The sequence below is a fragment of the Crinia signifera genome, chromosome 9 (genome assembly GCF_055691185.1).
Source record: "Crinia signifera chromosome 9, ASM5569118v1, whole genome shotgun sequence".
NCBI classification, from domain to species: domain Eukaryota; kingdom Metazoa; phylum Chordata; class Amphibia; order Anura; family Myobatrachidae; genus Crinia; species Crinia signifera.
In genome coordinates, this window is record NC_139225.1 from 34732633 (window position 1) to 34744731 (window position 12099).

Consider the following 12099-nt stretch of genomic DNA (forward strand, 5'->3'; position numbering starts at 1 on the left):
TAGGAGCTGCCAGGGATAGGAGCTGCTGGTTGGTGTGCGGCCATGTCCCCTGGCTGGATGGTAGGGAATGTAGGATGCCAGGGGGGACAGCGTACACACACGGGGGAGACAGCGTACACACATGGTGGCAATCCCCTATCTCTATAATGGGGCATGTTTCACAAAATTATAAAAAAACTGGGTACTCTCACGGCTCCCATCTCATCCCATCTCATTGCATACCATAAGGCTTAAGATGGTATGCAATGAGATGAGATGTGCTGCGATGGGACCCGATCTTATACAATTTAAAATTGTATACCATTGTATATGGCATACGATGAGATGAGATTTTAAATTGTATAAGCACAGGGCCGGTGCAAGCCCCCCGCCCGCCCCAGGCAAAACCCGCACCCCCTCCCGGAGGGTGGGGGGGGGCAGGATGTGGACAATACTTACTGCGGTGGGGGGGGGGGGGTTGCAGGCGATACTACTGCTGCGGCCGATACTGCTGCGGGGGCGGAAGCGGCGGCGGGGGCGGCGGCGGGAGAGGGGGTGGGTGGGCGCACCGCTGTACCTGCTGCGCTGTACCTGCTGCGATGTACAGCTTCCGGGTGCTGCGACTGCTCTCCGTCCTCGCTGAAATCCCCGGGAGCGGGCGGCGCGCGGGGGGCAGCGTTGATTGACGCCGGGCAAGAATGATGCTTTCTGGTACCTCAGCGGTTCGGTACCGCCCTCCAGTGGCCGGCGCCCTAGGCAAATGCCTAGTCCTGCCTAGTGGTGGCGCCGGCCCTGTATAAGCACACTAATGGGTGCTTTCAAGGTCAATTGGCCCCCCTATAAGATTTTTAATTGTATAAGCACCCTAATGGGTGCTTACAATGTTAAATGCACCCCCACGCCACCCCCACTATCAACGCCAACCCGAAGCGTGGCGAGCGCAGCGAGCCCGCGAGGGGCGGCGATACGTGTCCTCCAACCTTTTCATACCCCCACTATCCATGTCGGCGTGGAGCTGATTTTATATAGTGTGGCGAGCGCAGCGAGCCACCGAGCCCAAAGCGTGGCGAGCGCACCGAGCCCCGCGAGGGGACGCGTAATACTTTACATGTATTACGCGTCCCCTCGCGGGGCTGGCTGCGCTCGCCACCCTTTGGGCTTGGTGGCTCGCTGCGTTCGCCACACTATATAAAATCAACTCCACGCCGACATGGATAGTGGGGGTATGAAAAGGTCGGAGGACGCGTATCGCTGCGCTCGCCACACTTCGGGTTGGCGTTGATAGTGGGGGTGGCGTGGGGGTGCATTTAACATTGTAAGCACCCATTAGGGTGCTTATACAATTAAAAATCTTATAGGGGGGCCAATTGACCTTGAAAGCACCCATTAGTGTGCTTATACAATTTAAAATCTCATCTCATCTCATCTCATCGTATGCCATTGTATGCCATATACAATGGTATACAATTTTAAATTGTATAAGATCCCATAAGATGGAAATCGTGGGAGCCGTGATAATACACAAGTACCAAAAACTGTACCTTTCTGAAAAGCCTAAACCCCAAAAGGCACTACACTGGGACAATATCTACCTAATAAAACAAACCCCAAGTCTCAATTGTTCCTCTACCCTGAGTTATGCTTTCCCCAAAAAAACCTCATAGACTAACATGGGTGACAAGTTGTCATTTCTGAAGTGGCAGAAAAAAACTGACAGTTGGAAGTTTAGATCGCTCCCAATTGCTCATTTTTTTATATTTCGCCCTGAAATTTGCAGCACCGGTTGACGATACTACGCGTACATGCCAAATTTCAGCTCAGTACGTCCAGTCACTTTCGAAGTGTAGTCCCTCAAACACCATGCCCCCATCCGAAAAGTTCCCTATGGGATAAATCCGTTTGAGGGATTCAGCCTTAATATAAGGGCAGGACTGTGCCCTTATAATATATATATATATATATATATATATATATATATATATATATATATATTCCAAAAAAAAATATATATACAGTCTCTCTAATCTAAAAACCTCAGGATGGATGCTGGGGGAACAGATAGCCATGCTGGAACAGTGCCCTCTGCTGCACTTTCTCTCTGGACACATGAAATCAAATCACATGAGTGTACTGCTCCACCACTGGTTCTTGGCCTTTTGGCTAAGATCAAGTGTAGTATCTATTCTTATCAGTGGGTATGGGCTACACCCTGGCAGAAGAATAAATAAAGGCTGGACTGAGTAACTGCTCAAATGGACAGAGGGGATGGGACCCCTCAGGCCTGGAAGCAGGGAGAGGTCTGGCTACCTTCAACCCTGCCAGAGGGTGGGACAGTTCTAGTGCCGTGATTCCACTGGGGAGGGGAGAAACACTGGGCCCAGTAGGTGGCTCTCTTGATGGGGTTTGTAGCCCCTGAAGAATGAAACAGCAAAAGGTGCAGTTTAGTATCCATTCCCAAGGAGTGGAGAAACGCTGGGACTGAGTAGATTTCTCCCATTCCAGAGGTTCATAGCCTCTGATGGGGAGTCAGCGAAAAGCCCAGGTTAGTACCTTAACTTTGAGATGCAAGAAACACTGGGACTGAGCAGATAACTCTTCTGAGGGGTCCTCAACCCCTAAGGGAGTCACTCAAAAAGCCCAGTGGAGTACCCATTCCCATGCCAGAGTTTGGAAAGTTCCCTAGGAAGGAACGGAGAAACACTTGGTTGGATGCTGGCTGCCTGTAGCCCGAGGCTGCACTGTGCCCTCTGGGGTGCCTGAACACCATGCACTAGTATGGCAGTTGTGCTGCACACTCTGCCTTTAGGTTAGTGGTTCACGTCCTTACCCTGGGCCTTTTGGCTGGGGTAGGACAATTTTTCCCACCCCGGCCTTCTGGCTGAGGTCTCTTTATTATTTATTTCTCTTCCCTCTCATGTTCGTTCACTTTTCACAGTTTTTGTAGTATGCCTTTTTTTGGGGCTGTGTGTATGTATGACCCTTATGTGCTATCCACTCCCCAATGTAGCAAAGCTCTCATCCTTTTGGGGAGAGCTGCGGTCTCCCGAGGGTGACCCTGAGCTATAAGGTGGAGGGAAGCCTACTGAGGGTCTCTCCAAACTTCGGTGCGGAGGACCCACCCTCCTAACCCTTCCAGGGGTTGAGAAAAGGGGTCTCTCTTAGCTTCAGCTGGGAGCACCCACCAATCCCTTTTTCCCCTCTTCGGCCTTATGGCTGAGAGGGGTTAGGGGAGTAATGTGGGCCCTTCTCCTTTGGGAGAGGGTCCATAAGTACGTATGGCCCCCTATGCACAATTTAGGCCACTCTAACTTTTCTTCAAACTCAATTATGTGACGGGGCAGCTCCACCACTGACCACTGGTTCTCTGCCTTTGGATAAGATCAAGTGTAGTATCTGTTCTTATCAGTTCATTCTGAGAGGCAGCTCTGCTCCTTTTTTCTTGGGCCGACAACTGTCCTTCTCAGGGTTACCGCTGCCAGGCCGAGAAGAGCGAAAGAGCAAAGACGTCGAGACTGCGAGGAGGAGAAGACATCACCTACAGAGCTGGAGAAGACTGAGGGTCAGACTTGCTCTGCTCTGCCCTCTGAAGCGACTGCCGACCCCTTCTCTCGACGCTGAAGAAGAAGCTTCACCCCGACTGCGAGGAGAAGAGGACTTCGCCTAAAGAGGATTGCAACACACTCTAGCCACCTGGGAGAGGCAGACTTGTTTGCTCTGCCCTCTCGAAGCCTTGCAGCACTCCTGAGCTGCCTAGGAGGGTCAGACTTGTCTGATCTGCCCTCTGAAGCCTCCACCACTCCAGAGCCGCCGCCGAGGGTCAGACTTTCTGCTCTGCCCTCCGAAGCTCTGCAATGCTCCCCAGCCTCCGTGGGGTGTTAGACTTGCTTTGCTCTGCCCTTCTGAAGCCGTGCATCGCTCTCTAGCCTCCTTGGAGGGTTAGACTTGTGTTGCTCTGCCCTCTGAAGCGACCTCTTCATCTCCTCCTCTCAACACCAAAGAAGACCCTTCGCCCCGACTTCTGCCCCGAGAAGCCGGAAGGATGGCCATAGCCTCCACTTCGGCCCCCCTCGCTGGGAGGAAGCCCGAGAAGAAGGGTAAGTCACCGGTCAAATGTCCGACCAGATTGGCCGGCCCTAGCTCCACTGCCCCTTCTGCGACACCAATAACGGTGCCCGTCCAGGACCACTCCAAAGGCGTTCCAGTCCTGGAGCCCTGGATGAGGCAGACGGTGGTGATGAAGCTAAAGGAGGTAGACGGACTGGTGCCGGACATGATGGTTGAGTACTTTGGCAAGAAGATGGTCCTGGAGCAAGGATTCTCTGCACCTGAAATGCTCAGCGTCCAGTGCTTCTTCAGAGGCATCTTCTACGCCACCTTTGCCTCCATCGCAATCTGCAAGAGGTATTGGGAAGCGGTGAAAGCGGCGAAGCCTGAGTCCCCTTTCTCTCGCTTTGCCCTATTCAAAGAGAAGAGAGGCAGGTGACTGTTTCAATGTGAAGCCCACACACGCCTGTCAAAGACACGTTTCTCAGCCGATCCTGCACTGTAATAAAGGTCCCCTCAAGGATCTTTTTACGAGAATGGACTCTGGACTGGAAAGTGGTCGGTGATTGTTAGGCTGCACAAGGACACTTTGTGCCCAGACGGCGTCAACCGCCTCAGACTGTGCTTCTCCCTGGGGGGAACAGCAGGACTCATCCACTAAGTGGACCAACCACACACCTGCAGAAAGTGCGATGGAAAGGACCACTTTGGGAAGGAATGCAAGGTCCTGGCTTGCAGGATTTGTCGACTGGCTGGCCACGAGACAAAGGACTGCCCCACGAAGAAGACCTACAACCTGTGTGGCTCGTGGATCATGTCTACAAGGATTGTCCAAGTAGAGCAAGATCCTACACCGCAGCAGCATTGGGTGTGGTCGTCCCTCCAAAGGTGCCACCCACACCAGTACAGAGGAAGAAGATCCAGCAAAAGCAAGGTGGTAAGAAACCTTCCCCTACCATTCCTAACCCTCCTCCCCTCCCTCCCTCTGTGACAGCAACTCCCATCCCGGCTGCTCGCACCACCCCCCCTCCCTCACCCTCCCGACCTGTGATCCAACCCACCCTCCCTCCCACCACCCCCTCTGTCCCTCTCCCTGTCCCTCTCCTCTCCGAGGAAGAGTTTCCACCTCTTGCCCCTGCAGGAAATGTACAGCAGAGAAGGAAGAGGAAGGAGTTGGATAGCCCAGCTGCTGACCCAGAATCTTTCAAGAAAGCAGCAGTGGAATCAATCGAAACAGTCCAGGAACTGAAAGAGGAGATGGAGGCGTGCACGGAAGTGTATGAGGAGAGTGGGGTACCTGAGCTCAACAACCTGCAAGAGATCGATGAACTGCTTGACTGCATCCAGACACCCCCAACAGGGAGATCCGGTTGCAGACCCTGAGGAAGTGCCTCCTGATAGGAGTGGTAATGTAAATGTACAATGACCTAACCCTGCCTTCTCTCCTAACAAATGGTAGCTTTTAATCTTTTTACCATTTATGTGAGGAGTATTAAGGATAAGTGCAGAGATCAATCTATTTTTTCCTTTCTTGACATTCAGAAATGTGATGTGTATATGTTGCAGGAATGCTCTCTCCCTTTCTCCAGGTCCTACAAGCACCTGGGCTGGCAGTGTTCCCATGGCCCGTCCTACTGGTCCGGTGGAGGCGAGTGTAAGTCTGCAGGGGTAGCCATTCTGATTAGAGGTAGCCTCTCCATATTAGATTCTGTTCAGGAGTTTGTCTGCGGCAGGTTACTTGTCGAAGATGGCTCTTGGGCAGGTGAGCCTATCAGGCTAATCTATGTCAATGTTTCCCCTATTAAGAATGAGTGTTTGGAAATATTCCAGACCCCGCGGACCCAGCTCGCCACCACCAGGACTGTAGTGATGGCCGGGGATTTCAACTGCCCGATTAAAGGGGACGGTCGAAGCACCAGCAGCTCTGCGAAGCTGGACATCACGTCCAACCTGCTCAAGGAAATGGTGGCAGAAGCATAGCTGCGGGATGCTGTGGGCTCCATGGGGGCCGGCTCAATGATTTTCACGTATAGCTGCCCGATGGCTCAGTGTGTTCCTGCATTGACTTTGTGTTCACCTTCTGGGCAATGCAGCAGGTAAGGCATTCTATGGTTCCCTGCTTCTTCTGGGCCATGGTTTCCATCTGGCCCAGGATCCTGGAAGTTGAACTGTGCCCTACAGGAAAGGGAGGAAGTATTGGCTAAGCTTAAGGATGCCTACATCAGATGGAAGAATGACAAATATTATTTTGACTGTATGTCTGACTGGTGGGAATATGCCAAATCTAACATTCAGTTTCTTTCAGGTCAAAGGGCATATCCAGGCATGCGACCATAAGATGAACCTCAGAAAACTGCAGATGAGCTCCAGTCCCTAGTGGACCTCAAGCGGTGCGGCTGGGATGTGAAGGATGACCTGGACGAGACCAAAAAGAGCCTGAAAAGACGAATCATCTTCTGTTCCAAGGTGGAGAACCTGGAGAAGGGTGAGAAGTGTTCTTCTTTCTTTTTCAGGAAACTCCACTGTGGCCACACGCCCCTGACCGAGCTGTGTGATGAGAATAGCATCCTTAGACAGGGAAAGGAGTATGTGATGAAGGTCGTTCGCGACTACTACAGCGACCTCTACTCCCCCTAAGACAACAGACACCGAGGAGGATAAGTTCCCGTCCGGTATCACCAGGGCCGGCGAAAGGGGGGGTCAAGGAGGACATGTGTGACGGGACCCGGCGATCTGAAGGGCCCCAGGGCTCGTCTGTGTTACCCCCACAGCTGTGGCAGTCTGCACTCTGGCAACTGAGCCAGCACACAAACACAGCCTAGCTGTGTCCGCCCGTCTGATCACTTGTGCGCGCCGCCCCCGGGGCTCCTTACTGCCGCAGCGCTGTTAATCACAGTGTCCAGCACATGCAGTCAGTGCCAGGTTGCAGCCGCTCAGCGCTCAGAGGCTGAGTTGGCTGTCTCCAGGCTGCACTGCGCACGGACCTTGTGCGCATGCGCGGCAACACGATCTGTGTTCCGCACTGTTTCTGTGTGCTGCCTGGAGGCTGTGGCTGCCTCCGATTCCTGCCCTGCTGGCTGCTGTGGAGAGCCTGCTGTAAAGTTGGAGAAGAGTCCCTAATGAATTCTGAAGCCCCCCATGATCCTCAATGTTATAGGTAAGGAGGGAAGGTGGCAAGGAGCTAAGGAGCTGCCTGGAGGCTGGAGCTCATCTCTCTGCAGACAGAGCCAGGCACAGCAGTGCCAGTGTGTAGTGTAGTCAGGGCAGTATTTTCGCATGGGCTTAGTGGGCAGTTGCCCAAGGACCCCAAAGTCCTATGGGCCCAGGCCAGCCTGTTATGCCCCCACCCATTGCAGATATCTATTTACGATCCGTAGCACTGCACACAGACATTGCACTCCACCGATAGCAGGCGGCCGCCACAACACATTACCAATGTACAGTACTAACCATTGGCTGTGCAGCAGCAGCCTGCAGGAGGCGGGAATCAGTATCCCTGTTTGAACGCGACTTTGTTTGGGTTGCTGACCTGGCTGTGGCGGTGATATGTTAACAGTGTGCTATGTTCGGTGGCGGCAGTGGTGTCCTCCTACCCTAGCTATTTTACAGTTCAGGTGAATGTGTGCAGAGCAGGAGCGCTAGCCATTTAGCAGCAGATGCAGTGCAGGGTGGCTGACATCGGGAGAGGTGATCTACTGTGCACTGTGGCTGTTTCATAAAAGCGGCACCGGCAACTGAACCTGGTGACCTACTTTCTGGCAGGGGGCAGAGGCTTTAGCATTAAGGACGCTGCACTGTAAGATGGTAGGACTGGGGACTCACTGCCCAGGCTCTGCTCTCGCCTGTCATAACACGGTCACTGGCCGATGATCTGCAGCTTTCCGACACTATCAAGCCTTACTGAGGCCCTGCCCCTTCCCTCCTATACCACATAACTATTACTGAACCCTATTTTCCCTGAGTTCCTTCCTCCTCCTTTCTACAACCCATGGGCTGTCTCACCATTATTTTGAGCTCCATAGTGACTGTGCGGAGCCTCCAAGTTCTTCCAGCTAAGATAAGTGTATGGATTTGGACGGCGGGCTTCATGCACACCAGCTGGGGTTCAGGCACCAGGTCTCTGCCACCAAGGCAGAGAGATTTAATGTTGTCATTGCTCAGCAGGTGTCACCTGTGGGTAAGTCACTGTACACCATCTGTAGAGTCTATCACCCCAACACTGGGCCCCAAACCCACTCTGTAAATGTTGCTGAGAAAAGTAGAGTGGAATATCCCCCAGCCCCTCTCATCCTTCCTCCCAGCTGCACCAAGACACCCCATATGCATTCCTCACAGATGCTGAGGCTAGACACCATACCTCCATCTGCGTGCATCTATACTTCAGTCACCAGTACACGCAGCGCTTAGCTCCCATGTGAGTAGTGCAGTCTCCCCTGTCTAATGTGATATGGGCATTACGTAGTGAGGCATAGTGTGATATGGGCATTACGCAGTGTGGCATAGTGTGATATGGGCATTACAGTGTTTGCCATAATGTGCAAGGGGCATTATGGTGCGTGGCATAATGTGATATTGGCATTAGGGTGTGTGGGATAATGTATAAGGGGCATTGAAGTGTTATTGGTACTATTATGTGTCCACACCACTTCCTCATGAAGCTAGGCCTCTACATTTTTGAGGCACTATGTGTGGTGTAATTTGAAAAAAAGATTGTGCTGCTGTGTGGCCAATTTGAATTGAAGGTACAATTGTGTGGTACCCCCTTTTCTCTTCAGCCCACACTCTTTTTCTGTTGTACTTTTATTACGTACTAGGTGATTCATCGCGCCCTACGGGCGCTCTTCACACCGTCGTAAGGGGCTGCGCCCCCTTAATTTGTGAACATTTGTATATGAGAAAGATGGTTAGAATTGTATGAAAGATGCCTGTATTGCAACTTGAGTTATAGGTGAAATGTGTTAAATAGAGAGCATATGATGTGGAAGGGGGTGTGTATTGTTTTGTTTAATTAAAAAGCGGTTATAGAGTAAGATGTACATTGATAGTGTGGATGGTACAGTGACATGTGTGTGTGTGTGGGGGGGGTGGCTGTGTGTGCATGTTGTTTAGGTGTGTGTGCGTGCAATAGTATAGTAGGGTGTTTTTGAGTCAGTGGCTCCCCACTGGCGGAGGTCACGACACAGGAAAACAGGAGGCTGGGTAGTGATAGGGGTGTGTGGACATAAGGGGGACTAAAGAGGAGGGCATACCTCCCAACAGTCCCGATTTTATCGGGACAGTCCCGATTGTCAGGGCCTGTCCCGCTGTCCCACCCGCTGGCGGCAGTGTCCCGCGGTGTGGGGGGGCTGTTAGGAGTCCCCCCTGTCAGCTGCTAAGCAGCGGGGAATAAACGCTGTGCGCATTGTTAATGGCGATTAATTATGACCAGAGAGACAATAAGTGAAAAGCGCAGGTTACGTAATAAGTCCGCAACCTGAGTACCCTTTATACCTAACTACGTGCGAACAAAACGTAGCGCAGCGTAGCGTACCTTTATTGTATATTATACACCAAGAACCGATACCTTAATAAGAAATCCCTTCGCAGTACTTTGTCTCTAATCTGCGAATATACCTTTAAGGACAGTGTCCGTAATATACCTTTATCGCTAAATGCGAATAACAGACACAAACCACAGTATAGAAGTAAGGAGATAAGAACTCCGCAAAAAGGTTGTATTTAAGTCCCTAATGGACAAAAGGGGGTTACAGGAATAGAAAATACAGGTTTAACAAGTAATACAATAGACTAACAATAAAATACTATAATCAGGCTCTGCTAGGGGGAAGGAAACAGATACAAGACACAATCAGCCAACAATATAATAAGAATAAATACCGTTAATGCAACCGTTACCGTTCTCATCAAATATGCGAAGCGCAGTCCGGTCAGAGCTCACTATCGTTCAGGGATGAACTATAGTCCGGTGGAAAGTCAGGGAAAGGTAGATGTGCCGAAGTGACTGTGACTGCTCTGGGTTGCCTATCTTATAGGGTCAAAAGGGGGAGGTCAAAGGCCATTTCCATTGGTCAGAGATCGTATGTCAGGTCCACTGTGATTGGGGGTAAGATGATACAACTGGTTTGACTAGGTGCAGGGGAGTGAACTTTAAGAGTCCTTTGTTTGTTAGTATCGTCGGCAGGGATCGTAAATAGCAGTCAAAACCGGATTTAAGTAGATTCCTTTGTTACACTCTTTTCAACAGAAACTGTCTTTGAGTTATGGATTTTGTCCATAACTATCGGACCGTATGTATTGCGAAATATTCGCAATGACCAGAATTCTGCGCACATGAAACGGAACGTAACGGTACTAAACATGATACAGACAGATGTATGCAAATGCTAACTAAGCTATGTGTGGCGTTCTAAACCTTTAACTATATTTCATTTAGTGTAAGTATGTTATTATGAATTTATGTGTGATAGTATGGCTACTCTTCTGGTCCACTTTGTCACACATACTCGGGTATGGAAACTTTATTTGCGCAACTCTGCGAACCAAAATGGCGGCCATACTATCCTAAAATGGCGTGTGTACAACTAGACTTCCACAGTCCACCCTTTAACAGTAAATATAAAACTGTTACAATACAAAACATTTTACACAGCAGTACAGAAATTCATAATCCTAACAGAGAAATTGGGATACATGAATTTAAACATATAAGGGGAGTAAACCATCTGCTCTTGGCCGATCCGGGATCACGGATAAACGATGGGCCGCATTTATCGAACAATCTACTCAGGGTCACGAAGGATAATGTACAATTTTGGGATAAAAATAAAAACAGGGGTGGTTACAACATATACACGTTCACAAATATGGTTTCTTTAAAGGGAGGTGGTTTCGATTCTAGGGTCATATACCAAACCCTGGTCTTCCTCTGCATCTCTCGTTCTTACACTCATGATTTCGGTACGTTTTGTCCTTCCCCGGGTCATCACCTTTAAACATTTGAACAGCAGCACAAAGACTATGATGGCACCACCGATAAAGAGAAGGAGTTTTCCTATGCTGGCTATGATCCCTTGCGCCCATTCTCCTAAACCAAAGAACCAGTGCATTGGATTCAACCAAGAGGTCCATTCGCTAACTTTGTTACCTATCTCTGTCAGGCTGATATTGTGTTCCCTCCTAAATTCCCATTTAAGCTGAAGAATCTCATCCATCCGATGATCGATGATTTCTTCTGGGTCTTGAGTATTGTTGGTGATATATGTACAACATTTCACCCCAAACTGCGTAGAGAGAGTGACACAATATCCTCCTGTCATGGCTGTCAGATAGTTCAACACCATCCGATGTTGGACTAGCTCTCTTTTATACGCTTGTAACTCCTTCCCGGTGTATCTAAAAGTGTCATCATAAATCTCAGTGATGTTATCTACCAAGCTGGCTAATGCTTGTATATACTTAAAATTTATGACTCCTCTGGCGGTATGGGTGATATCTAATGCAATGAGAAGTTGGATACCGAATGACTCATGTATCATTTCAGAAGCTAGGGGTTCTTTCCTGATTGTTAAATCCCTTTTATGATTTGATCATAATGGGTATGAGTGTAAGGAGGAGGTATGCCTCTGTGTATGCTCACCATCTCATCATGGGTGAGGGTCATCACTTCAGGTAACACTCTGCCTAGGTAACAAATTCAAACGTAGTTCATGGAGAGCCATTTGTACGCCCTCCTACCACAAATATAATAAACATCGTCAGGGAGAAAATAAGGGACAGAGTATTTCATGATCTTGTCACACATTATCCATAAGAACATCCCCGTCCCCTGTTCCCTGACTTGTTCCTCACAGATCTCTGGCTGTAGGGTTACATTACAGTAGCCGGCTGATACTCTGCCGGCCATCATTTTACTTTTCTTCACCGTGTAAACATATTTATAATGTCTCCCACTGGTTCGGATCTTTAACAACAATTCCTTATCAATAGGCTCTCCATCTGGACGCTGGGAGTAAGTTATTGTCTGGTTATGCCATGTCACTTCCCAAGTACCAATCGCTCTGGAACTCGAGAAGTTCA

The 12099-nt window shown here is 49.9% G+C and overlaps 2 pseudogenes; both read left to right on the forward strand.

Annotated features, from left to right (window-relative positions):
* The first annotated feature begins 2119 nt into the window (after positions 1–2119).
* LOC146039993 (U2 spliceosomal RNA) lies at positions 2120–2256 on the forward strand (annotated as a pseudogene).
* Positions 2257–3334: 1078 nt separating this feature from the next.
* On the forward strand, positions 3335–3435 carry LOC146040003 (U2 spliceosomal RNA; annotated as a pseudogene).
* The last annotated feature ends 8664 nt before the right edge of the window (positions 3436–12099 follow it).